A 26,887-nucleotide genomic window follows, 5' to 3' on the forward strand; every position below is an offset into this window, starting at 1 on the left:
TTACCTCTTGAAGGCATTGGTCAATTCCTAGGTTAATAACCCAGGTATCCTTACGGATGGGTTGGGCTTTCTTTGATTTGTATTATTTTATTAACTCTTGATATTTATTAAAATCATCATTAGAAAAAGGAGGCAAGTCATACTCTAGATTAGAAATTTCATTCATTAAAGAAGGAGTAACAGACTCGACATACACGAACTCTGGACTTGCCTCGAGAGGGGAGGCCTGCATGAAATCATAAACAACCGACTCAACTATAGACTTGACAACTGACTTAATGCTTTTGTTAGTGATATTCAGGTTGGTTGACTCAGTAGCCTGAGTAAACTTAAATTCTTCTCCAATGCTAGTCCAATTCAGGAGTGATTTGGTGGCTCGATGGATGAGGAGATGTGGTAACGGGCCTCCTTCTTCTTCTGAGAAAGTTACTGCTATTTCTTTACTGGTATCAGATACTTGTTTCTTGACAAAGATGAGCTGATCCAACTCATATTCCCTAAAGATGAACTTTTTGAGGGGTGAGGATTGGTGAAGGCTGCTTAATCTTCTTTCTATAAAGTCCAACTTTTCAATCCAACTGATTGAGGCCATCCTAGTTCCTCAGTCACATCTTTGACCACCATCACGGGTCTTCCCATTGTAGTTGATTCGGGCACAGTGCATGCAGATTATCATACTTTGTGCTTTTCTTTGCTTCACATATACACTTCTTCCTCTAAAAGGACGAGACTTGAGCTCATGTAGCTCCTGAGCTCTTGGTTTTTGCAGAAATGAACAGATGTGGTTCTTCAGATCAGTGGGAAGTTATAAAATCTAGATGAGTCTTAGCTTCTTTTTCCATTCTCTCTTCAGGTGTACCCGGGGGCTTGGGGCCTCCTTTGACTGGATCATTATTGTAGGGTTGTTAGCGGAGAACCCATCTTCAACCAATGCTACTTCTGTTATTCCAGTATCATCTTCTGTATCACTCCCTATATGGATTAAGGAGGTGTGCTCCTTGATTTGTTCTCCCACTTCCAATGCCATTACTGCTCTAAGGAGATCATTTGTGACTTCTTCAATGTTCTTCGGGTTGGCCTCCTGAGGTACTGTGGGCTGAATCATAGAAGTAGGATCATTCTCTTGGTCTTCCCTTAAGGCATTCACTGATCCTGTTGATGAGGTCATCTTTGGGGAGTCTGGTAGTGCAAGTATATCCTTCCAATTGTACCCATCCATCCATCCTTCTTTTGGGTTATACACTGAACCTTGAGAGTGGGATTGGTATGAGGGCGATGAGGGATACGAAGCAGGATGGTATAAAGACGATGTAATGTGAGAGGTAGGATATGAAGATTGGAGGTGATAGGATGAGGAAATTCCTCCTCCTTGATGGTGGGGTGAAGGTTGATGATATAGCTGAGGCTGGTAATATGGTGAAGGTGGGAGGTATGGTAGAGGTTGGTGATATGGTACGGTGGATTCTTCTGTTAATGAGGAAGGATGAATAGTGAGAGTCGATCTTTTGATTCTTCTTCTGATGATTCGTTCCTCTTGGGAGTCCTCATGGCCCTTTGACTCATGATTTTCGTGTAAGACCGGGCATTCATGTGATTCTTTCAAGTTCTAGATACAATGAGTTGAGTGGGATTGCTCTCTATGGCTTCTTCATCTAGATTGTTCACATGGTCGACAAGTGGATTTGTGATACCATTGGGAGGATATTTGGCCTCAACTTTAATGGTCCCGTTGTCTATCAAATCTTGAACTACATGCTATAAACGAGACATCTTTCAGTAGTATGTCCCTTTTGAGTATGGAAAGAGTAGTATTCATACTCTTTGTACCAAGCCGGGGGAGGATTACAGATCACCCTTGGAGTTATAGTTCCCAAAAGACCTTGCTTCTTTAACTTTTCATATATTATAGCCAAAGGCATGCCCAATTTTGTGAATTGTCTTCTTAGACGAGGAGCCTTCTGGGATGGATCATTTAATCGTATTATAAACAGCTACAAAGGTGAAGTGGTTGCAGATGATATTGGCTGTTGGACTGCACCTATCACATTAGTTTCAAGATTCTTATCTAGCCTGCCCTTGGCATTCTTCCCTATGCCTTGATACTGTGCATCCCTTAGGATCTTATTCTTAACACATGTCCCGATGGCTATTAGGGCATCAAAAGTCTGTAGATGTTGATCTTTGAAAAGTTCTCAATCAATATCTCTACTTGCTCTACTTTACAAGGTCGATCTGCTATTGCTGCCTTGTTCCTGAACCTTGTTAAGAAAGTGGTAAACCCTTCCCTAGGTTGCTGTCTCAAAGTTTCGAGCTCTCAACGTTACTTATCTACTTCAGTATTATGGAGATACTATTTAGTGAAGGCTTTCAATATTGACGCCCAATTTTGTGTTTCTGTAGATTCCAACTACGTGAGCCACCTTAGTTCCGGTCCTGATAATGTTGACATGAAGACCTGCCTCATCTGATTGTTAGCAATTTTCCATATCTTCATGATATTGAGGAATACCTCCAAACGAGCCTTAGAATCCCTTGACCCGTCAAATCTGTCAGTTTGACACTTGAACTTTTCAAGGATTCTTATCCTGAAAAAGAAACTCATCTCATCAAAATCTATTATTTGACTTTCCTAACTTTTCCTTGCTCGGGTCATATCCTCAAGCTTCTCTAATTGTTCTCTCATTTTCCTTTCCCTCTCTGTCTCTGGAGGTTACTTTTGAACATGTGCCACATATTCCTCTTCTTCATTATTAATTACAGTCGAAGAAGGATCCTTGGAGGAAGTCCCTTGATGACCTGTAGGCCTAGTTGGTTCTAGCTCTGCTAGAGGAGGAGTTGTGTTAGCCCCAAGATCGGTCCTAGGTAGGCTCCGTAACAAGTGCAAAACTTGTGCTAATCCATTCTTGACTTTAGCAACTTCAACTTGCAATGTCTTTACTGGGTGGACCCACACTTGTTCCAGTGTTTCCATGTTGGTTGGATCCATGTGAACTGGGTTGTAATCACTTGGTGTTAGACAATCTCGGAGAGACGATGGAGGTGATACTAGACTTAAGCGAGTCAACCAATTACCCTGACGTGTCCAGAAGGACCACAAAGAATACTTGAGGTGTGGAATTATGCCTGAACCAAAAGTGGTTTATTTTAGGATTCTTGAATTCCTAACCCCTTGTTCACACATTCACTATATTAACAACCACTGATCTATCCGAAGTTAGTCCGCTTAATGATATTGGGTGGATAGGGTTTGATGCCCCTAGTCCACTCGATATCATAAGCGGGAGAGTCATACAAATGACTTGTCAAGAGTATTCCCATAATACATTCCATATAATAAAGTCATGCTTTCCTTTCTCTTTTTTCCCCTAGGTGTCCTTCCTCCTGATTTTCTCAGGACTTCTAAGGACTTGGTATGACTCCGACGGGATTACCCCTGAGTCACGTATCTGGACTTTTTCCTTAAGGAGGAGGGACACCATTTACCCGAAACCCACTTAGGAAAGCAATTCTTTATGACGGGAATATAATGTAGGAATATTCTTTTTCAAAACCGCAAACAAGTTCTACAGTTAGCTAGTGGTGCTCCTAACTTCTTCATCTATTTTCTGCATGATGCGAGATGTGATGGATGTAATAAAACCGATAAGGCTTCCTTGACAGGATCTATATACATAAGGTACATGATCCTTTTGATATACCCATAGGTACAAGATCAAGGGGGTGCCTTCCTTGCCCATTACTAGTGACTACACATGAGGTTAAGCAATTGGCCACGGGGTGGTGGAACTATGAGTAATTGTTTGTAAAAGTGTAGTGTAGGGTAACCGTCATTTGATCTCAAAATTCCATAAAGTGGGACCTCCCTAAGGGTGATGGCATAATTATGGACATCCACACCATTTGATGACATATCCGATCTCAGAATATCATAAATTATATGGACCTCCCTAAGGGTACTGGCATAATTACAACATCCTCACTGTTTGACGATACCTTCCACTCTTGTATAGGAAGTGGGTATCATTTTCTCTCAGAGTACTCTCCATGACATGCACTGACTTCACCGAGGGTGTAGGTATAACAGGGAGTCCCTTGTCAAATGATTTCACTTCGAGCATGATGCATGATGTGGTTAGTGAATACAATTACAAACATGGAGTTAGCCAAACGTGTTTTCAAACAAATGTAGTAGAAAATGTTCTTGCATTTAAAGGTAGCATCTAGTATTGGAAGCTTGACATTTATCCCCAGTGGAGTTGCCACTGTGAGGGTAGCGGTCGAAAATGGACTTGTATCCCATCCAACTCTCCTCTCCTTCTCTCTCATGTGAGGGGAGGGGTTCATATCGTATGTGCTTTGCTTGCAGGCACCACGTCACTATATCACCACTCAGAGATACGTGAAGGCTTATTTTGTAAGAGTGTAAAGTTTACCATTCTAGGTGGGGGTTTGATGATGGTCCAATACAGGGATCGGGATCATACAAAAGGGTTTGGAGCCACCACCTAGGATTATGGGCCTAGGACCTGGGGGTGGGCCCAACTCAGGAGAAAAGAGCCCAATAATTGTTTGGTCCAGAGATTTAGGTAAGTGTTAGGTTACAGAGTTGGAAAGGTGTTAGGCACCCAATCTTCTCGGTTCAATCGGTCTTTCTACTAGATGCTTAAGAACGAACATTTTTAACAATTATTACTATTCCTCATGCATGGCTAAGTTATCACACATATGTACATTGACTAAATTTAAACTACTATGTACATTAAAATAAGGTCTATTAGATATTTAGATTATGCTAAAATGAGGAGAGAGATTATACCTAAATTTGACCTCTGTTTTGGGTCAAGAGGGGTGGGCCCCTGATTAGTACCAGCTCGGACTGTCTTTCATGTTCTCCTAGCTCAGGGGAAGATGGTCTTAACCTCCAACTTCCTTACTTGAGAGATGCTGATTGTGATGATATTCGGATAGGGTTCCGACTAGGAATGATTACTTTCAGATTGGGATTTGGACAGAGCTTCGGCTAGGGAAGGCTATTTACAGATTTAAATTCGGACAGAGCTTCGGCTAGGGAAGGCTATTTCTAGGCTTAGGATGAGGTGGCACTCTGGTAGAGCTTCAGCTGGGGATAGGCTAGAGAGGGCTTAGGCTGCTGAGGATAGGCTAGGAGAGGGCTAGGCTAAGGTGGCACTTAGGCAAAGCCACCACTAGGAATGGCTATTTTTGGAAAGATTCTAGGGGCACTCAGACAGAGCTTCTGCTAGGAACTACTATTTTTGGAAAGAAATGAATTGACCTAAAAATGGATTGAAGATCCCTAAAGCCTCGAAGAACACTTTGAAGATCCGAACAGAGTTCTGGATCTTGACAAAGATCTCTTCGTAGACCCGAAGTACCTCAAGGAGGAGGGATTTCTATTTTTTGTAAAACTCAAGAACACTCAAAGGAGGGGGTTGAAGCACACACTATTTTTGATAAAAACTGGATTGGACTAAGAACTTGGATTGAAGATCTTCAAAGTCTTGAAGAACACTTTGAAGATCCGAACAAGATTTTGGATCTTGATGAAGATCGCTCTAAAGATCCGAAGAAAATCAAGAGGGGGAGGGGAGGAGATAGGGCAAAGCTTCACTAATATGGAGTGATATGGGGTGTTTGGTCTTAAGTGGGTGAAGAGGGAATTTCTTCACCCATCGGATCAAGGGAATATCAATCTTGGCCATTGACGGCGGTGCGTGAGACTGGGCCAAAGTGCACTGAGCATGGTCAGTATAGGCGGGCAGGCGATGTGTACAAGGTGTGGGGCCAATGTCATTAGTGTGTAGTACATGGCATGTCAGTAGTGGTGTGGGTGTGCAGGCAATGGCAAGGGTGTGCGTCACTTGGCACACGAGGAACGCACATGGGCAGGAAGCATAGGTAGCAGCGGCAGCAAGCATGGGCGGCAGGGGCAGCACACAGGGGCAGCATGCATGGGTAGTAATGGACTATGGCCAGAGGGGGCATGGGCATGTGCACAGGGGGCGTGGGTCAAGGCTAGAGGCGGTGCGAGCATATGCAGAGGGGGCGTGGACATGGCTAGCATACATGTGCCGTAGTCCATGAGCAACAACCATGTGCTGTAGCCATGGGCAGTAGGCATGTGTGCAGGCTGGCCTACTGGTTAGCATGTGCAGGGAGCATGTGATCATGAATTTTTTCGGCAATGATCATAGAAAATTTGTCAGTCCAATTTTGACGTACCATATATCGTTGAAATCATACTTTCAAGCACTATCCATTCGTACGGTCATCTTAACCGGATTCTTTCATATATAAAAATTCAAAATTGGACCCTCTTCTCTCCTACACGAGGGTTTCAGGTTGGGGAATGTTTTCTGGTTATCTGGGTAGGTAGGGGATGATCTTTAGGGTTTTTAGGGTAGGTGGGGGATTTTTCCAGGTTTCCAGTAGGCTTGTTAGTGTGCACGACATATGCACGGGAATGTCAAAATTGGACCCTCTTCTCTCCTGCACGGGAGTTTTCAGGGTTTCAGGTAGGGGAGTGTTTCCATCATCATCTCTATTGATTGAAAGTCAGAAGTCACATCCAAGAACCACATTTCATCATAGTCGGAGAAGGGTGACAAAATTTGGTGCCTACACCAATGTAGCACATCACTCACAAATATTTTGGGGTATCCTAAACAATCCAAATACATCAAATCTAGCACTCTCGATCGTTCATGATAAGCAATATTGACCTCAAAATATGCAACGTACTCATGACTATGTCGAAGCACAAATATGACAAATCTCCCGTGCAATGGGCCACAAAACAAAGGAATAATTCTAAATAGTTTTTCTAAAGCCTATGTCAATTTGACTATTCTCAACTGCTTTTTGAATCGTGTCCCACTGGATTGCATCATCCATGATCCTAAGGAGCATGTCAAAGTAGCATCATTGGACATCCTTTTAATGAAATGGTCTCAGGTGGAGGGTATCTATAAGATCAACTCAGTTTGATTTAAGTGACTCACACAGTGATGGAGAAGGATCCATTTAGTCACTCTTAGAAACGATCGTAGCAAAACACATATAGTATAAAATATATGTTATAGTGCTTCTTTCACTAAGGTGGGTATGTCACTTACATGATAAAAGAGCACCACACGATTCTTGGTTTAATAATTTTTGTTTTTTAAAGCACTAACTTGAGTCATTCAACCAAGTTGCCACCACGGCGTTAGCCTAATGTCTCACACTTGGCTATAAGTAGGAAAAATTGAGATATGGGATCTTTGTGCTCGACTATAGGTTGATCTTATCTTAGCTCTAACTAAACACCATTTAGCTTAAAATTTATATGTTCATCGTGCTCGCTATCTCTAAGCGTCAAGGTAAATTTGGCTCATTTTCTTGCTGTTTACAAGCGCCAAGGTGAATCATTTGTGTGATTAGATCGATTCAAGCCTAGTGACATATTTACAAAATAAAATATGTACATAGATAAATCACCCAAAAGAATAATGTCTTATATATAAATCAAGGAGTGATAACAATAATGTCTAGCAAAATATTAAAACTTAAAAATACAAATCATCTACATCGAAGTCCCAAATTCCTAACATAAGTAAGGAAAATGTCCTGAGCAATAGGCTTACTACAAGAAAAAATGGGTTTTTGGGGTGGAAATTTTTTATCCCAAATACCAAAATATTGTCACTAATACCTTTTAGGGACAATAAAAATCTCTATCGCACATTTGTTGTTACATCTGTCGTCACGTAATTTAAGAGATGGATAAATTTTTCCGCCCCTAAGGGGCTAATTGCGACAATTTTCTAGATGGATATTTTCGTCGCATATAATAATTAATGCAGAGGAAATATCTGTCATAAATAGTGTTTTGTCAGGACCATGTAGCAACTAAACTATTTCCATCCCTATAGAGGATGAATTATTTGAGGCAACTCTTACCGTCTTAAACTACTTTAATACTTTGTCATTCGGGATGCAAATTTTCTGTCGTGAATAATCTCCTGCTTACAGGGACAAAAACGTTTTTTCACAACTAAGAAGGCTTGTCATTTTTAGGGACAGAAAAAAATCTGTCCCTATAGGTTTATAGCTTAAAAAATATATAATTTTAATTTTCTCATATACTTATTTACCCTATTTACATATTACTATATTCAACTAGACATTTAATAATTACATCACCCAAAATTATTAACGTAGATAATTCTATACAAATTTAATATTTACATAATTATCAAAGAAAATGACAAATAAAACTAATATTTTAGACATTCTTGTATCTTAAAATACAATCCAAATGGCTCTATACGCCCAATCAATGATCAAAGAACAAGCGTTCCTTAGCAGCAATCTCCTTCCCCCAAAATTTCTTATTGGACCTTTGCTTGTACCTATACTACAAAATTATAATGTGATAAACCATAAGTTAGTATTTTTTTTCATGGTTATTCATGGTGAAAGGATTTGATTCTTACCTTCCTTACACATATCTATTCTGCTAAAATAAACATACTCAATACAACAACAATAACCATGCTTAGGAGACTAAAAATTGTGATATAAACTCGTCCTCTTTCCTTCATTATCATTCCTTAGATAGAATCAGCTAACCCAAAACACACTACCCCCCACATACATTTGTGTGCATCTTTAATGATTAAAAAGATTTGAATCTAATCTCTCAACTCTAAAGAATAAGACTCATAAGGTTAAACCAAAATAAACCATAAAGAGAAGAATATATATTCTTGGCCTATTTTCTATGACCTAAAGTCACTTACACTGTAGAGGACAACCACAAGTTTCATGTACCATTGAAGAGACTAGATAGCAGAGTTGTCCCTCTCAAGAGTGGTGTAATTAACCAAGGTACTCTCCATTGCGCCCATGAAACAACAACATCTTCAAGAAATGCACCAATGGAAATCAATTAATCCAAGACAACAATTACTAACTTCACGCGATTCATGTCATCTTCTAGTATTATTTCCCTTCTACATAATAGATTTTTTGTTTACAGGTAAAAGCAATGTAAAAGGAAATTTCCAAGTAAAATCAACGCAAAAATTGTTACAGTTGTGCCTTGACTCGGTCTAATTTGAACTATTGTGATAGGTCTCAGACCAGAGATCGAAAGCACAGTCGGGTTTTGGCTTGCGGTCGCCCATTGCCCAAGGGGGAGAGATGACCCCACATGTTCATGCATCGTGTTCCAATCTAACTAGAGGGGATTCGTACCTTTCAATCCCAGATGGTAAGTGACCTGACTCCTCACCCATAAATCCCGGCACGTATCAAAGTTGTCGAAAGGCCTTGAGCATGGCCGAGAGCAACCACCCCTGCAAGACCAGCTATTCGATAGCAAGCAGTCAAGACAGTATGTTGTCTTGACCATCAGAAATATGCCATCGGGTCCACTGGGCCTGAATCCGGTGGGCTATTTTGGGTGAACATAATAGGTTGTTATGGTGTCGATACTCGTGGGTCCTGCCACTAGCATCTTAAATAGTCTCGGATGATCCAAATCATCCCACACATTTTCCTTATGATGTGAACGCTTTTCAGACCTAAGTGGTTGGGTTCTCAGGTTCCGAAAGTCATAATAACTCGATTGGTTCAAATTGGGTCCAACCAAACAAACCCTAAGGTTCAAGATTAACATTTAAGTAAGAAATGAGGAATTCATTCCTCAATTCTCTTGTGTCCAATGTAAAGGAGGAGAGAAAGAGGAGAAAAAGGAAGAAGAAGAAGCGAAAAAAGAAGGAAGAAGGCTTACCTTGCTATCGGTTGTCGCCTAGTTGCCAAAATCGTTGTCGGATGTAAGTACACTCCCTTCCACCAGTCTCTCTCTTCATTTTGACCTATAAAAAGCTAGGTATGGATGGAATCTTAGTGTACAAATCATGTTGATGTCATAGAATGCGTGTTCTACCCTCACGATTTTGTTTCTGAGCTCGAACCAAGCCCGATGAGCTCCGGTAACAAGTAGTGCCAAATGACCAACTAGGGTTTGGATCGTTCGATCGACGTATCTCCCAAATGGCTCAGTAGAATTGAGATTTTATTGGCTTAGAATGATGCTAGGAATATCCCCTACAAACTCCATGAAACAAATCCCGATGATCAGGCTCGAGCCAAAAAGCCCCAAAATGAGTGGACTGTTCTGAACAACCATCAGAAACAGCCCACTGAATCCACTGGGCCTGCTTTTGGTGGCATATTTCAGGTGGACCTCAGAGGCTTATGATCTCTCTGTCCCCATCACTGGAAACATGACTGATATTTTTGGTGGGAAAAGACGCTATTTCCGATGGTTGTTTCTAGTGACATTACTATCACTGATGGATATTGTCTGTACCCTTTGGGGGTGACCCATGTGGGCCCCTCCTGATGTTCTCAACACGTATTGATGTTTGGTTCCTTTTGTTCCTAGGACAATGATGCACACAAACCCCAAGGTTGGATTCGAGTTGATCAGTCGGTGGCCATACATGAACCCTAGCACACTCAAACAAAAACCAGGTGAGGGATGGATTGTGTTTATTCTTGGAATGTTTATTATTATTATATTGTTGACATGCTTAGAATTATATGTTTAATTGTAATTGCTCAAATATGATGATGATAGGTTACATTTGGTATTTTATGATTATGAAATAAATTGCATGGAGATGTATGACGGGATCCGGTGTGGCCGAGGTGGTACTAATACCGTGATCACCGTGTGTATGGTTGTCTGTGTGAGATGGAATCTGACGTGGCTGAGGTAGTATCGGTGCCATGATTACCATATGTATGTTATTCATGCATTGATTATGTGCATTAGAGTTAGTTGTAGTCGTGGTTCATACTTTATGGCCAAGGTCTCGCTGGGATCATGTACCCCGGGACTGCATTTAGATATGGATACGCTTTATGGCCAAGGTCTTGCTGGTATCATGTACCCTGGGACTGCATTTAGATATGGATATGCTTCGTGGCCGACGATTGGTACCAGTGTTGCGTAGTCCATACTCAACTACGATATGCATGCTAGATTAGGTAAATGGTCTCGGGTTTCACTTTGTGGCCAAGGTCTCACTGGTATCGTGTACCCAGGACTATATTCAGAGATAGTTTACACTTTGTGGCCGAGGTCTTGCTAGTATTGTGTAATTCATACTAACTGTATCACTATGAAGACATGTAGCATATATGTGGTTAGGTATCACTCCCTATGCTACTAACCCTTGCCAACCAGGGTAAATGTGTTGGATAACCCATTGGGGTATGTTCGATGTGCCTTTCTAGAATGCCACACCCATGGTACGATGTGATTGCTGCCTGAGGCGGGAACCTGTCTAGCATGGCCAATGTGTTACTGGTGCCTTGACTACCCGGAGGGGGTTATCAGGGGTTTATCTGGGTAAGCCATGGATGCATATAGGGACCAGTAGGCTTCTATTCACGGCTAGGGTTTGTATCCTTATATTGTCGATGGCGGTTTCGAGACGAAGGATACAACAAAATGCATTGTAGTAGCATTTTACCATACTTAATTGTATGGTTAGGTGGATAATAAATATATGAACTGCCTCACGAGCATCATGGACTATGTGTTTAATTTCTGCTTTCATGCATCATGAATTATTATTACTATTTTTTTACTTTGATGTGGTTGACCCCACTTCTCACTGAGCGAGTTGGAAAGCTCACCCCACGTATACACACTTTTTAGATGATGATGTAGGTACGATCGTGCCTGTAGCTAGTGACTCTTTGTCCTCCGGACCCAAGTAAGGAGTGAGCGATTGGTGGATGTCGGATGTGGAGGAGCATGGCCCAGATTGTGCTTATAATTTCTATGCATACGCAGCACCATGAGGTGTTTGGCATATTTTTTGTGATTTTGATACGAGTTTGTGGATGGTACATTTCTTTTAAACTTATTAATTATATGTCATGGATAATTGTAAAAGAATAACTCAGTTATGAATATTATTCTATCATTAGAGATTTTTCCCATTTTATTTATGATGATTCCGCTATTATATTCTGATTCCGCTATTTATGGTTGGTTTGTGATGTGAAATTGTGATGTTAAGGTACTGTTATCAGAGATCCTGGTACATTTGTAAGATAGGTACGTGTCTTACTCACACCATCGGTATTCCTAATGGTAAGTTGGTTGTAACTGAAATTGGGGTGTGAAAGCTATGGTATCAGAGCGTGAAGCTCTGCCTTAACTCACATTCTCGATCGAACCATGACTTGGGAAAATTAGGATTAAATAAAAATCTCAAGACAACAATAATAGAAATTTCACAATTATGAGACAAGTATAGGTGTTAAAGTCGTTTCATTATATTAGAGAACTTGATTACATAGCTTACACATTTTATAAAATTAAATTACGAAAAGCAAAAAATCCTAGCTAGCCTGAAGACTAGAAATGTAAATAAAAGAAGAAAATGACATAAAATGAAAGTTCAACTAAACCTAAAACATTAAACTTCAATAATACATGAAAAGGAAAATCTTAAAAACTACAGTGGCAAACATGCCACTACTCTTGCTGCTCTTGATTCTGCTACTAGTTCTGTCCCTAGCCTTGAGCTTGGTTCGGACCATGCGTTCCTAGAGGAGGAACCGGAATACCAAGATGGAAGACCATTGCTTGCATCTTTGCCTCTAGGGAGGCCACTCTATTATCTATAAGACAATAGGTCTTGTCGATGCTGTTGAGACGACCATCTATGCTTCTCATCAGTGATGTGTCTATGCAGGCCATAACATCATTGAGATCGTAAGGCCTCACACTCCTAGTGCCCCAAGAAGTAGAAGTAGCCATAGAACCCATAGTCTGGGGATCAGGTGGTGGAACCCCACTAACCCTAGCAGCTTCTCCTCCTGCACCATGAACACCTCCATCAACATCACTAGCATCGCTTCCAACATTACCGACATCGCCACCCTCTACCTCCATTGGCTACTGACCCTCCCCTGGAATAGTTGTCACCTCCCTCATATTTAGGGAGATCTTCCTCAGAGAATCTTTGTTGAAGTCTATGACCTCTTCACCCAAGCATGCCTCTCCTTCTAAATCCACCCCAAAGAGGCGGAAGATGTCAGTCAGTATTCTCCCATAGTATAGGTTCTCAACTTAGCGAACCTACCCCTTAGACCGAGTTACCATGGTCCACATCAAGAGGTAAGGGAGACGTATCAACGTCCCCATGTACACGCAGTAGGTTGCATAAGCGTACAGTGTGGATACCTCATCATAGTGCCCACAAGTCGGAAGGAAATTCAACTAAACCACATAACAGAAGACCTTTGGAGTAGTAAGATAGTTGACTGAACGGTTCCATCCCTTGGCCTCCTTACTGAGCATGTAGTTTATCTCCTGAAAGGTATCTGGACTCTAGAAGTCATAAGTTGGAGACCGAGGTGGGGTAGTACACCAGGTCACCGATATTACTGACTATCAGAATATTGGCCAATTACCCCATGTCAAAGGAGATCTCCACTGCCTTCACATAAGAGGTGATCCACATCTCTTCAGTACCTTGGTTCACGTATTATAGGTTGGAGTAGAATAACTTGACCAGTGTAGGGTAGTAGTACTTGTTGGGTTTCATGATGCGGTACCACCCGACTTCATCAAACCGTTAGTAGAGACAGAATGCACGAAAGTCATTTATCCTCACATAGACTCTCGAGTCCATGTTGTGGTGCTTGAACAGTTCCCAACGGTCTTGCTTAGCCACAGAGCAAAATTGGATTGGGTTAAACTGAGTGGTGGCATCTTGCTCCTCTTGTTTAACGGCACGTCGGGTACGTACATGGCTTCCAGACATCGTTGCAATATGATTCCTAGGGATTTAAGAATGAAAACCTAGTTCAATGGTTGAATGTGAAGCTAACAGAGAAGAAAATCACAAAACTAGGTTGCAGAGAGGAGAAATGTGTCTTTGATGCATGTGTTGCGCCAATCGATCACGAAATAGTGAAAGGAAGGTAGGGAATGGGTTGAAAAACTCTCCTTGGCCGTTTCCACACCTTTTCCACAAGTGAGAATAGGAATTTGTACAATGAAACCCAAACCCGAGCCTATTCATAGCTGTTTTGGAACCACCAAAAACAACACACTGGAAACACTGGACTTGCTTTCGATGCCTATTTCCGATGAAATAAAAGTCTCAGTTTGCTCTCTATTTTATCCACTAGAAATAACACTGATATTTTCAATGGATTAATCCATTTCCGGTGAAAAATTCCCCTATTTTCGGTGGAATTATTTGGAAAATAAATATTTTTATTTTTCAAATCTAAATTTTTTATTTTGTTACTTCAATGATGTGTCCCTTTGGGATACGTGTGCAATCGGATGCTAATATTTGTGGACCCCACTTATGCATGCCCTAACCCTAATTTTTTCCTATCGTATACGTGTGGGACCCACTATGTATATGTGTGTTCCAATTACATGTAACCTTGTATATGCATGTGCACTAATCGAATTCCTCTATAGGAGTCATTTCATGCTAGAACACACGATCCCAATCCCAATCACGGCCGTCACCTCTCGTTTCCCCTACACAGAATCGGGGTAGACCCCGCAATGCACCCCAGGCTCCGTTGGTACTTACATCCAAGGATGTGGCATCCATTATTGATAACATGATGTGGGGAGTTGAGGAAAGGCAAAAAAAGTTTATGGTTGGGATCGATAATAGGATCCAATCGGCAATGGAAGCCCGTAATGCACCGCCAGAACCTCCAACTCCATCGGCACCCGTTCCAATACCCACTGGATCGGCTACCCTTCAAACATCTGATGGGGTATAGGTGCATGGGAAAGGGCATCAAAAAGTGCATAGGGATGTGCAAGACCTGAGGCCAGATCAAGCCAAGGCTCATGTAGAGGGCTGGATAGACATGATGAAAATGATGGAGAAGTTTTAACAGCTTAGGCCCCCATGCTTCTAAAAGGTGGGCCAAGACCTGTTGTATCCATCAAGATGGATTGGTGGAATGGAGAAAGTTTTTAGACTGATGGGCTGCACTGAAGAGAAGAAAATTTTGTGTGTGGACTATTAGTTGCAAAACGGAGTAGATGATTGGTGGAGTGCTGTGGAGTGCTATTGAGCCTATTCTGAGGGCAAATAACCCAAACCCTACTTGGGCAGACTTCAAAGGGGCCTTCTTTGAGAACTACTTTCTGAAAAGCTTCAGGGATAGGAGAGAGAGTGAGTTCTCTCAATTGGTTTTAGGTTCCCGGTCTGTGCTCGAGTATCAACAACGTTTTGAGGAGCTATACCATTTTACTGTTGAGCATCTCAGAGGTGATAGAGCTAAATCAAAGAAGTTTGAGAAAGGGTTGAGGCCAGGTATTGGGTTAACCATTGTAGGGTTGAAACTGCAGACCTATACTGAAGTGGTCAAAGTGGCCAAATCTATTGAAGACCGACATAGAGATAACTTCACAGTCCAGCAAGGAACGGGAAAGAAGCCAGTGGGATCTACTAATTCCAGGGGAGGTAGCAAGCCCTTCCAAGTGCCTTATATCAACCCAACTTTAGTGCAATTCAGGAATCCTAAAGCTAGTCAGACTTCCCAGTCCTCCCGATCTAGTGTTGTGTCTCAGTCTTCAGGATCGAGCCCAAAGTGCTTTCACTGTGATAAGCTGGGCCATATGGCGAGGACATGCCCCCACCAAAGGCCAAGTGATGCACCATACACTATGCCACCTAGGCCTTAGCAGACATATTCAGCCCCTAGACCAGCACAGCCCTCATAGGTACATTATTGATATCATTATTGCCTGCACATGTGTTATTTGACTCAAGAGCCTTGCATTGGTTTATGTCATCGGCATTTGAAAAGAAGATGAGAATTCCACACAAGGGACTGACTCAATGTTTGGCTGTGAACACCCCTACAGGAAGGTGTAGTAGGTCTGAACTATGTATATAAGCCTTGCTCGGTGACCATAGGTGGACATGAGTTGAATGCTCACTTGATCGAGTTGGATATGACCGACTTTGACATGATTTTAAGAATGGACTAGTTGTCTACATACAGAGCTAGTGTACTATGTGCAAAGTAAATTACCATTTTTCAGACCTTGTGATGATGATGAGTTTGTGTTCCAAGGGGATAAGCCTTAGAAACCCAAGAAGGTTATCATATCCGCGCTTCAGATGAAGAAGCTACTAGATAAGGGATGTCAAGGCTAATTAGCATCTGTGATGGATACTGAGATAGAGATTAGGCTATTGATCGAGCTTGATGTGGTGAGGGAATTTTTCGATGTATTCCCAGATGACTTGACAGGTTTACCCCTGGACTGAGAGATAGAGTTTGCTATAGAAATACTCCCTGGCTCGGCAGCAGTGTCAAAGGCTCCTTACTGCATGGCCCCCATAGAGTTAAAGGAATTACAGGTGCAACTTCAGGACCTTCTGAAGAAGAGATTCACTAGACCTACTGGTGTGTCTCCATGGGAAGCACCGGTGTTGTTCATCAAAAAGAAGGATGGAAGTATGAGGCTGTGCATTGATTACCAGGAGCTTAATAAGCTAACCATCAAGAACCGGTATCTTTTGCCAAGGATAGATATTTGATCAGTTGTAGGGTGCCAAGGTATTTTTCAAGATTCACCTTAGATCGGGCTACCGTTAGCTCAGGATCAAGGATAGTGATGTCAATAAGACAGCCTTCAGATCAAGGTATGGACATTATGAGTTCTTAGTGATGTCATTTGGGTTGACTAATGCATTGGCAGCATTTATGGATTTGATGAATCAAGTATTCTAGGATGCCTTGGATAAGTTTGTGATTGTATTCATTGATGACATTTTGGTCTACTCCAAGAGTGCAGAGGAGCATGTTGTTCACCTGAGGTTATTACTACAATGGCTGAGGGAGACCAACTCTTTGCCAAATTCAGCAAGTGTGAGTTTTGGTTGTCATAGGTGGCATTCCTAAGCCACATTGTTTCAGATAAGGGTATAGAGGTTGACCCAGGCAAGGTGAAAGCAGTTTTAGAATGGAAGACTCCCAAAAGTGTAGCAGACATACGTTGTTTTCTAGGATTGGCTGGATAGTACAGGAGGTTTATCGAAAACTTCTCCTACATTGCTACCCCAATGACCAAATTTACACAAAAGGGTGTAAAGTTTGAGTGGTCCGATGTTTGCGAGAAGAGTTTCAAGAACTAAGGCAAAGGTTGGTATCAGCTCAAGTTTTAACTATTCTAACCAATACAGGTGGTATGGTTTTGTATAATGATACCTCCAAGCTAGGATTGGGATGTGTATTGATGTAGCACGGGAAGGTCATTTCTTATGCATCCCGTCAGTTGAAGGATTATGAGAAGAACTACCCCACCCATGATTTGGAGTTAGCAGTTATGATTTTTGGACTGAAAATCTGGAGACACTACCTGCATGGTGAGAAGAGTGAGATCTTCAGCGACCATAAGAGCCTTAAGTATTTTTTCACCCGAAAAGAGCTCAACATGAGATAGAGGCATTGGTTAGAGCTGATGAAGGATTATAATTGTACTATTCACTGTCATCCTGGAAAGGCCAATGTGGTAGCTGATGCACTTAGTCAGAAATCCCAGTCACTGACTCTTGCATCACTGACCACCAATGAGCATCTCATAAAGGTGGGTAGGAAGCTAGACTTGGAGCTATTAGTAGAAGGTGTCACCTTGTCACTATTGGCATTGGTGGTACAACATAGTCTGGTGGATAGGATCACTGCAGCTCAGGTTACTGATGCAGAGTTGCAGAAGCTGATAGCAGAATGCCAGGAAGGAACCCAAAAGGACTCGAATTTCTCTATAACTGAAAACAGGATTCTCAAGTTCAAAGGGAGGTTATGTGTGCCTAGTGATAGTGATTTGAGAGATACAGTTTTGAGAGAGGCACATAGCTCTCCATACTCCATTCACCTCAGCAGTATTAAAATGTATAAGGACCTCAAAGGCTCTTACTGGTGGAAAGGAATGAAAAATGATGTGGCCACGCATGTGTCTAGATGCCTCACATGCCAACAAGTCAAGGCAGAAAGATAAAGGCCCCATGGGTTGTTACAGTCCCTACCTATTTCAGAGTGAAAATGGGAGAATATTACCATGGTCTTTGTTACAGGCCTACCGCACACACAGAAGGGTATGGATGTCATTTGGGTAGTTTTGGATCGCTTGACCAAGGCAGCTCACTTTATCCCAATCAAGATCACATTTTCTATGGACAAGTTGACCATGTTGTATGTTGATAACAGCATCATATTGCATGGTGTGCTAGTTAGTATCATCTCTGATTGAGATCCCAAGTTCACTTCCAAGTTCTAGACATGTGTGCAAAAGGCTAAGGGTAAACAGTTGAATTTCAGCATAGCCTTTCACCCTCAGACCGATGGTCAATCGGAAAGGACTATTCAAATATTGGAGGACCTACTCCGAGCATATGCCTTAGATATAAGTTATAGTTGAGATGAGCACATTTCTCTTATTAAGTTCTCCTACAACAACAGTTATTAAGCCACCATCGAAATGTCCCCATTTGAGGCACAGTATGGCAGAAGGTGCCGAACTCCACTCTATTGGGATGAGGTTGGTGAACGGCATATTTTGGGTCCAGACTTGATACATGCTACTAGTGAGAAGGTGAATGTGACTAGGGAAAGGATCAAGGCAGCTCAATCTAGGAAGAAAAACTATGCAGATGTTAGGATGAAATATCTGGAGTTTGGTGTTGGAGACAAGGTGTTCTTATGGATCTCCCCAGTTAAAGGAGTGATGCGGTTTGGTAAGAAGGGAAAACTTAGTCCAAGGTTCATGGGATCATACGACATACTGGAGAGGATCAGACTGGTAGCTTACTAGATAGCTTTACCACTAGAGTTGGAGGGTACACATGATGTCTTCTATGTTTCTATATTGAGGAAGTACATTCCCAAACCCATCACATCTTGACTTACATATCCCCATGAGTTGAACAAGGATTTTGCCTACATGGAGTTTTCGGAGAAGATTATTGACCGAAAAGAGCATGTTCTTCACAACCTCATCGTTTCCTTCGTCAAAGTGAAATAGATGAACCACCCTGAGCAGGAAGCATATTGGGAGCGAGAAGATGAGATGATGAAGCAGTATCCTGGATTGTTTGATTTTCCAGGTATGCTTAATTTCAAAGAGGAAATTCTTGCAAGGTGGAGGGGAATGTTACACCCGTGCACTGACTCGATCTAATTTAAACTATTGTGATAGGTCTCGGACTAAAGATCGGAAGCACAGTCAGGTTTTGGCTCATAGCCGACCATTATCAAAGGGGGAGAGATGACCCCACATGTTTGTGCATCGCGTGCAAGTCTAACTGGAGGGGATTCATACCTTCTGATCCCAGACGGTAAGCGACCTGATTGCTCACACATAAATCTTGACATGTATCGAAATTGCCAAAAGGCCTTGAGCATGGCCGAGGGCAACCACACATGCAAGACCAGCTATTGGACTACAAGCAGCCAAGATAGTAAGCAGTCTTGGACACTAGAAATATGCCATCGGATCCACTGAGCCTAAATTTGATGGGCTATTTTCGATGAACATAACAGGCTGCTGTCATGGTGTCGATGCTCGTGGGTCCCGACACTCGCATTGTAAATAGTCTCAAATGATCCCAAATAATCCCCCACATTTTCCTCATGACGTGAATGTGTTTCAAACCTAAGTGGACTGGTTCTCGGGTTTTGAAAGTCATAATCACCCGATTGGTCCAAATTGGATCCAACCAAATAAACCCTAAGGTCCAAGATTAACACTTAAGTAAGAAATGAGGAATTCATTCCTCGTTTCTCTTATGTCCAACATAATGGAGGAGAGAAAGGAAGAAGAAGAAGGGGAAGAAGAAGGAAGAAGGCTTACCTTGGTGCTGGTTGCCGCCTAATTGTTGGAATCATTGCCAGAGGTAAGTACACTCCCTTCCACCACTCTCTCTCTTCATTTTGACCTAGATAAAGCTAGGTATTGATGGAATCTTAGTGTACAAACCATTTTGAGGTCATAGAATTCATGTTCTACCCTCCCAGTGTTGTTACCGAGCTCGAACCAAGCCTGATGAGCTCCAACAACAAGTAGTGCCAAATGACTAACTAGGGTTTTGATCGTTCGATCAATGTATCTCTCAAATGGCTTAGTGGAATTGAGATTTTATTGGATTAGAATGATGCTAAGAACATCCCCTACAAACTATATGGAACAAATCCCGATGATCGGGCCAAAGTCAGAAAGCCCCAAAATGAGTGGACTATTATGAACCACCACCAGAAATAGCCCACCGGATCCTCTGGGCCTACTTCTAGTGGCATATTTTTGGTGGATCTCAGAGGCTTGTGAGCTTTCTATCCCCACCATCGAAAACAGGATTGATATTTTCGATGGGAAAAGACCCTGTTTCCAGTGACATTATTATCACTGATGGATATTGTCCGTACCCTTTGAGGGTGACCCATGTTGGGCCCCTCCCAATGTTTCTGACATGTATTAATATTCGGATCCCTTTGTCCCTAGGATAATGATGCATATGAACCTCGAGGTTAGATTTTAGTTGATCGATTGGTGGTCGTACTTGAACCCTAGCACACTCGAACAAAAACCAGGTGGGGGATGGACTGTGTTTATTCTTAGAATGTTTATTATTATTAAATTGCTCACATGCTTAGAATTATATGTTTAATTGTAATTGCTCCAATATGATGATGATTGGTTACATTTAGGATTCTACGATTATGATATGAATTGTATGAAGATGTATGACAGGATCCGATGTGGTCGAGGTGGTACCGGTACCGCCGTGTGTATGGTTGTGTGTGCGAGACAGAATTCTGCGTGGCGAAAGTGGTATTGATGCCGTGATTATCGTATGTATGTTGCATTCATGCATTGATTATATGCATTAGAGTTAGTTGTAGTCATGGGTTACACTTTGTGGCCAAGGTCTCGCTGGTATCGTGTACCCTGGGATTGCATTTGGATATGGATATGCTTTGTGCCCGAAGATTGATACCGATGTTGCGTAGTCCATACTCAACTGTGATATGCACGATTGATTAGGTAAACGGTCTCGGGTTTCACTTTGTGGCCAAGGTTTCGCTGGTATCGTGTACCCAGGACTATATTTGAAGATGGATTACACTTTGTGGCTGAGGTCTTCCCGGTATCATGTAATTCATTCTAACTATATCACCATGAAGGCATGTAGCATATATGTGGTTAGGTATCAATCCCTATCATACGAACCCTTGCCAATAGGGATAACGGTGTTGGATAACCCATTGTGGAATGTTCGATGTGCCTTTCTGGAATGCTACACCCGCAGTACGATATGATTATTGTCGGAGGAGGGAACCATTTCGGTGTGGCTGATGTGTTACTGGTGCCTTGACTGCCACGAGGGGGTTATCAAGGGTTTTTTGGGTGACCCATGGATGCATACAGGGACCGACATGCTTCTATTCATGGCTAGGTTTTGTATCCTTGCGTAGTCGATGGTGGTTCAGAGACGAAGGATACAACCTAATGTGTTGTAGTAGCATTTTACCAGACTTAGTTGTATTGTTAAGTGGATAATAAATAAATGAACTGCATTATGAGCATCATGGACTATGTGTTTAATTTTTGCTATCATGCATCATGAATTATTATTACTATTGTCTTGCTTGGATGTACTTGACCCCACCCCTCACTAAGCGAGTTGAAAATCTCACCCCACATATACCTACTTTTTAGATGATGATGCAGGTATGGTCATGCCTGTGGCTAGTGACTTTTTTATCCTCCAGACCCGAGTACGAAGTGAGCGACTGGTGGATGCCGGACGGAGGAGTTTGGCCCAGACTGTGCTTGTGATTTCTATTTATACGTGGCACCATGAGGTGTTTGGTGTATTTTTGATGATTTTGATACGAGTTTGTGGATGATACATTTCTTTTAAACTTATTAGTTATACATCATGGATGATTGTAAAAGAATAACTCAGTTATGAATATTATTCTATCATTAGAGATTTTCCCCATTTTATTTATGATGATTCCGCTATTATACTCTGATTCCGCTGCTTATGGTTGGTTTGTGATGTGAGATTGTGAAATGTTAAAGTACTATTATCAGAGATCCTGGTAGGTTTGTAAGACAGGTACGTGTCTTACTCACACCACCGGTATTCCTAATGGTAAGTTGGGTCTAACTGGAATTGGGGTGTGGTAAAAACTTAAGATTCTACTTGAGAATTTTCCTTTAACATGGCTTTTACTAGGAAACAAACACAACGAAGTAGAAAATATGAGAGGAATTAAGAAGCTCAATAGAAGCAACAATAATATCACAATGGTTTCTTGAATAAAACTTGAAATGTATTCGAATAAAACAACTAGCTCTTGGACTTTCAGTTGTCAATTTATGTCCCATATTATATATATTTATATATATATATATTGTGAAAGGCATTCATGTTTTTCCTTACAGGTATCATTGTCGACAATACTGATATGTATTCCCAATCATTCCCCACACCCTCAACATGTTAGAAATTAAGAAGACAAGAACAAGAATTGAACACACAGGAAAGAACTCTGCTACTTCGAGGGTAGCAACCTCCTAAGAAGAAGAAGAATTTGTTAACCAAGGTGTTCGGGCCAGCTTACGCGCACCTCGACTAATCCTCGGGGAGATTAGCACAGCAACCCACTACCAGTCTCTACTTAAATCGCAGATGCATAGATGGGGAATCGAACCTGAGACCGTGCGCGTATCCACAGTCTCCAATTCCCCATTTGCTTGTCCTAACAATCTTTTAATCAATCTCTTAACAGTCACTCCTAACACAACAACATTCTGTTAAGACAGTTATAACTAAGACAAGCTTTTATTAAGACTGTTATTACACATCCCTCCCACTGTACCAATGTCTGAAGAACCCAATTGCCCTACCACTGAACATGAAGGTAGTTCATAACAGCAATCGGTTGAGCAACAATGTCATCAGCAGGTTGCACAAGTGGTAATGGAACCACTTGATTCACCGGATTACCCAATTATTTCTTGAGGATGGAAATGTGAAATATAGGATGAATATGCACAATCTCTAGCAACTCAAGTTTATATAGTTCAAAAGGCCCAAAAAAGTGTCGCACAAGTTTTTGATTGAGCTACAAAGCAATAGGTTGTTGGCGATAAGGCTGCAGTTTTACAATACCCAATCACCAGGCCCAAATTGTTTGTCCACCCTTTGTTTATCCGCCTGATTTTTCATCCGCGTTTGAGCAGAAGTAAGGTTGAGTTTGAGCCGTTGAAAAACACCATCTCTAGTTTGAAGATCTTGGTCGACAACCTCATTGAGGGATGAACCCAGAATGTAGTGTACAATAGTAGGTGGGGAGCGACTATACAAAACTTGAAAAGGTGTCATGCCCGCTACCGTATGGAAAGACGTATTATACCAATAATCAGCCCACGACAAAAATTTAACCCATTGATTGGGTTCATCTAACACAGAACTCCTCAAATACATTTCTAAATAGCGATTTAACACCCCGGTCTGGCCATCGGACTGGGGGTGATAGGCACTACTTATGGAAAGTGTGGTGTCTTGAAGTCTGAATAACTCTTTCCAAAAGGTACTAAGAAACTATGGATCCCTATCACTGACAATGGAGCATGGGAGACCATGAAGCCGCATAATATCGGATGCAAACACTGCTGCCACTCTATGACTAGTGAAATTACTAGGCAGAGCACTGAAATGACCATATTTGGTCAATCGATCGACAACCACAAAAATCAGAGTCTTACCACTTGAATTCGGAAGACCCGTTATGAAATCCATAGCAAAATCTTCCCAAACACGCTCTGGAATGGGCAGAGGCTGTAAGAGACCCACTAGAGATGTGTTCAACGATGAAATCTGCTGGCAAAATTGAGCAATGGGCAACAAACTATTTGACATAAGACCGCATGCCTTTCCAAAAAAAAATTTGCTGCTATGTGAGCATATGTACGTAGAAAACCATACCTCCCTATAGGAGAAGAATGAAATTCTTGAAGTAACATATCGCGGAGGGAGGAATCAGCTGCTAGCACCAATCGATTTTTATAGTATAGTAATCCATCACGGAGAAAATACCCACAATAAGAAGGGGGGTCACTTGCCAAGCCAATGCAAATATCTTGAAGTTCAAAGCTTGAGAGGACTTCTGAACGTGACTGAGCCAAAAATCAAATGATGGAGTTGAAAATGCAAGGAAGCCCATAAACTCCAAAGGTGCACGAGAGAGCGCATCGACCACCACATTTTCTTTGCCGGGTCTATATGAGATCTCAAAAACAAAGCCCAAAAGTTTCGAGAGCCACTGTTGTTATTCCGAAGTTTGGATTGTATGCTCAGTTAACCCTTTCAAACTTCGTTGATCAGTTCGAATATAAAATTTTTTACCAAGCAAATATTGACGCCACTTAACAACAGCCTCCTGTAATAGTATACATTTCAAGAACAAAGGTGGAAGCTGCTTGCATTTTATTGGATACTTTCCTGCTAAAGAAAGCAATGGGGTGGTTGTATTGTGATAGTACAACACCAATACCAAACCCAGAAGCATCAATTTCAACAATAAATGGTATCGAAAAATTTGGCAGAGCCAAAACTAGAACTTTCGTCATGGCCTTCTGTAACTTTTCAAAGGCCTCTTGAGCTGTAGTAGACCAAGTAAAAGCACCTTTCTTAAGAAGTTCTGTCAAGGGAGCAGCAATGCTGGCATAGTTTCTCACAAAAGGCCTGTAGTAACCAATTAGACCTAACATCCCACAAGGCTTTATGTGATCGAGGAATAGGCCATTCTAAAATTGCAAAAATTTTATTCTTATCCATTTCGACCCCTTGAGCTGAAACCATATGGCCTAAGTACTAAATCGATGATTGTCCAAAAGAACACTTGCATCTTTTAGCATAGAATACATGGTGGTGCAAAACATGCAAGACTTCTTTTAAATGGGTCAGATGGACAGTCCAGAACTTACTGTAGACCAGCACATCCTAAAAAAAAAAAAAAGTGCAAACTTACTTAAGAATGGTCGAAACAGAGAATTTATAGTGGCTTGGAAGGTGGAAGGAGCGTTTGTGAGACCAAACGGCACGACCAGAAATTCAAAATGGCCATCGTGGGTGCAAAATGCTGTCTTATGGATATCTGATGACCGAATTCTGATTTGGTGATAGCCAGCACAAAGATCTAGTTTGGAAAAGAACCTGGCACCATGGAGTTCATTGATCCTTGAATCTTACAACTGTAACTCATTGTCATCCTCACCAGCGAGCAAGAAAAATTGACAAGATTTGTACCGATGACCTGGTGCGAATTTCTCATCGCAGTTGTAACACAGACCTTTGTCTCTTCGAACTTGCATCTCAGCCGGAGAAAGGCATCTTAAAGGAATGCGATGAGGTTGTGAGCTAATCAGCAAATTGGGGTTAGGGCTAGGAAGAATTGGACTTTTGACCTGATTGGGTTTCAAGAATGAATGCCTAGATTCTTGAATCTTGGCCTCCTGTAATCATGCTAATCCAATAGCTTGGGCCATAGATGTAGGCCTAAAAGCTAATACCTCACATCGGATGTCTGATCGCCAAACAGAGACGAAACAACTGGTCAAGAAGAAGGGTGAAATATCGATTGTACGATTGGCCAGGGCTTTAAACTACGACTGGTACTTTGAAACCAACGATGTCTGCATCAATTTAGCTAGAGCACCTTGGTAGTCTTCAAATTTTGACGAACCAAAATGGAGTTCCAAAGCCTTTGTGATCGTCGGCCAAGTGCCGAATTGGCTGTTGCGGCTCATCGATTGAAACCATTATAACGCCTTGCCATCCGTATGGAACGAAGATATAAGGAGTCTTTGATCATTTGCAGTATGGTGATAATCAAAGAATCGTTCTGCCTTGAAGATCCAACCTAGCGGATCCTCACCATTAAACAGAGGAAAATCCATATGTATCGTGCGTGTCTGGATTTGATTAAGCCGCGAAGAAACTTGAGATCCAGGCGAATGTTGATCATTGGGATAATCAGAATAAAAATCTTGCGAAGGAGACGAAGTGGTCATGTGGAGATCTTGCTTTAATCACCCATCCATCGTAGTAAGTCAAAGAATTAGTTCAGACATGGCTTTCTGTTATTCCATAACACTGGATTGAAGGAAGTCCAAACGCTCTCCATGCACTACTGATGAATCCCTGAGAAGCTTGATAGATTCATCAATTCGTTTGAAACGGGTACCCTCTACCATGGCGGAAGGTCAATGAAAGCACCAAACATTAGAAATTAAGAAGACAAGAACAATAATTGAACACGCAGGAAAGAACTCCGCTATTTCGACGGTAGCAACCTCGTAAGAAGAAGAAGAGAGAAAAGAATTAGCAATTTTATATAATCATGCCTTGTTTGCTATTTTATATCCCCCATTTACTTGTCCTAACAATCTTCTAAGCAATCTCTTAACAGTCATTCCTAACACAACAACATTCTATTAAGATAGTTATAACTAATACAAGCTTCTGTTAAGACTATTATTACACAGTCATCCAAAGCTACAGGTCTTATTCTCCTCCTATCACTCCTGCGTACAGCTGCTGCTGTGTTCACAACACAACACCACCTCCCCACCCCCTCCAAAAAGAAAAAGGAAAAAAGAAAAAAGAAAAGAAACAAAATACAATCTTCAAACAAGGTGCCATTTTACATATTAGTTGAGATTTGGGATCTGATGAGGACATTTATGTGTGAAATATTAGGATATAAGCATGCATTTTTACATATTTAG

General features: G+C 41.5%; 1 long non-coding RNA gene across 1 annotated transcript; it reads right to left on the bottom strand.

Moving 5' to 3' along the window:
* Positions 1–22,921: 22,921 nt before the first annotated feature.
* LOC122074962 lies at positions 22,922–26,571 on the bottom strand. The gene is made up of 2 exons (XR_006139109.1): positions 24,084–26,571; positions 22,922–23,975 (listed from the first exon to the last, which is right to left on the bottom strand). It is a non-coding gene; the product is annotated as an uncharacterized LOC122074962 (long non-coding RNA).
* Between the last annotated feature and the right edge of the window lie 316 nt (positions 26,572–26,887).

This window comes from Macadamia integrifolia, chromosome 3, assembly GCF_013358625.1.
Source record: "Macadamia integrifolia cultivar HAES 741 chromosome 3, SCU_Mint_v3, whole genome shotgun sequence".
Classification (NCBI taxonomy): domain Eukaryota; kingdom Viridiplantae; phylum Streptophyta; class Magnoliopsida; order Proteales; family Proteaceae; genus Macadamia; species Macadamia integrifolia.